This window comes from Caloenas nicobarica, chromosome 5 (assembly GCF_036013445.1).
Source record: "Caloenas nicobarica isolate bCalNic1 chromosome 5, bCalNic1.hap1, whole genome shotgun sequence".
NCBI classification, from domain to species: domain Eukaryota; kingdom Metazoa; phylum Chordata; class Aves; order Columbiformes; family Columbidae; genus Caloenas; species Caloenas nicobarica.
The window spans coordinates 14,309,769-14,311,403 of NC_088249.1; positions in this window are offsets into that span (position 1 = coordinate 14,309,769).

Sequence of the window (1,635 nt, forward strand, 5' to 3'; positions counted from 1 at the left end):
TTTACCTCAGTAAGAAATACAAAGAAGCTAAAGATAACCCCTCTCCACTCATTCACACACGTGTTCAAGTAATTCCAGTTCCTGAGGTAAATTGAAAAGACATCTAGGGAGGGAGGACAGACAAGAAGAAATGTGCAAAACAGCATTTTACAGGCTGGGATACTGAGGACACTGCCTGACAAGCTCCAGCGATTTATGGCAAGTGCCAAAGAGGTTATCGTTCCCACCTGCTTACAGCCCTTACCAAGCAAAGCATCTATTCTTCAGCTATTGCCTCTGTTTTACAGACTCACAGAGACTGGAAGCTGTGGTGGTTGTGGAGGCACACCGGCCATTCTGCTTTCTCTGCTGTGGCATCAGGGACTTCTTCAGACCCCTTAACAAGTACCACTAGAGCTCATGAGTCACAGCATCAAGACACAGAAAGAAGTTGCTGAAGAAACACCTGCTGAGCTCAACAGTGCCGAAGAGCAGCAAGACAATCTCTGGTAAAACTGAAAACAGATGTTGGGTTTTCTAATTTCAAGTCCAGGATCCTATTAAAAATCCACACTTTCTGTTGCAAGAATGAGAAGAATGATTTATGGTGACACCTCCAGAGATTCAGCTAAAATTCCTCAGAACCAGGCGGTGTTTTTGGAGGTTGAAAGGAGTTTATACAGTTTTGATTCTTATACTTAAGCCTAAACCTTTCCAAAATGAAGAAAAAAACCCAATTAACACCCCACCCCCCTCCCAAAAAACAAATAAATAAACAAACAAATAAACAAAAACACACACAAAAAAAACCCCCAAAACCACAAAAACAAGAAAACAAGGCACCAAGGCACTCCAGGACACTGAAACAGATGGAGTATGCCATCATTTGCTTCAACACCAAAAAAAAAAGTTTATAATGGAGGCACTGAAACAAGTTTAATTATAGAAGCATGAATGGCATCCCTATAATAAAACAAACTAAAAAGTCAAATGAACGTCCTTGCCCTTTAATAAAGAGCTGTGTGCATTTGTTCTCTGATACATAATGCTATGGAAGCTTACCTCCCTATTACTGGTTCTTCTTACGCTATCCTGGGTTTTACAAAAAATGCAAAGCTCAGAGGCACAATGCTCTTGTAAAACTGAAGAGCATTTATTTCTCATATTGAAGCCTTGATTTGCCAGGACAGCCTCACAAGATAAACAGTCTTGTTTTCATCAGGGCCCTGGTACAGCAGGAATTTTATTCATTCTAAATTTCAGTACCATCATTTTAACATTTCATATGAAGCAGAAAGTAGTTCTCCACATATCAGTATGAAAATGTGAAAGACACTCTGGCTTAATGCTACTTTAAGAGATCAGAATTCATCTTTCGGTGTATGTATTACTCAGTAATATAACAGAATAAAATTGTATCATTGTTCTGTGTCCAGGGAAATAAACAAGGCATCTCTTTTTCAGCTTGCAGAGTAAATTCTGAGTGAATCTTATGATTTAAAAAGACCATGGTGCAAAATCTGCTGAAATCAGTGGGATCTTGTCTATTGATTTCATAGGACTTTCAAACATACTCTGTAGTAAGAAGATGTTTGTGAATCATTCACTATTAGCTTTTGAGTTTGTTACCAAACACTAAAAAGTTTTATCTGAGAA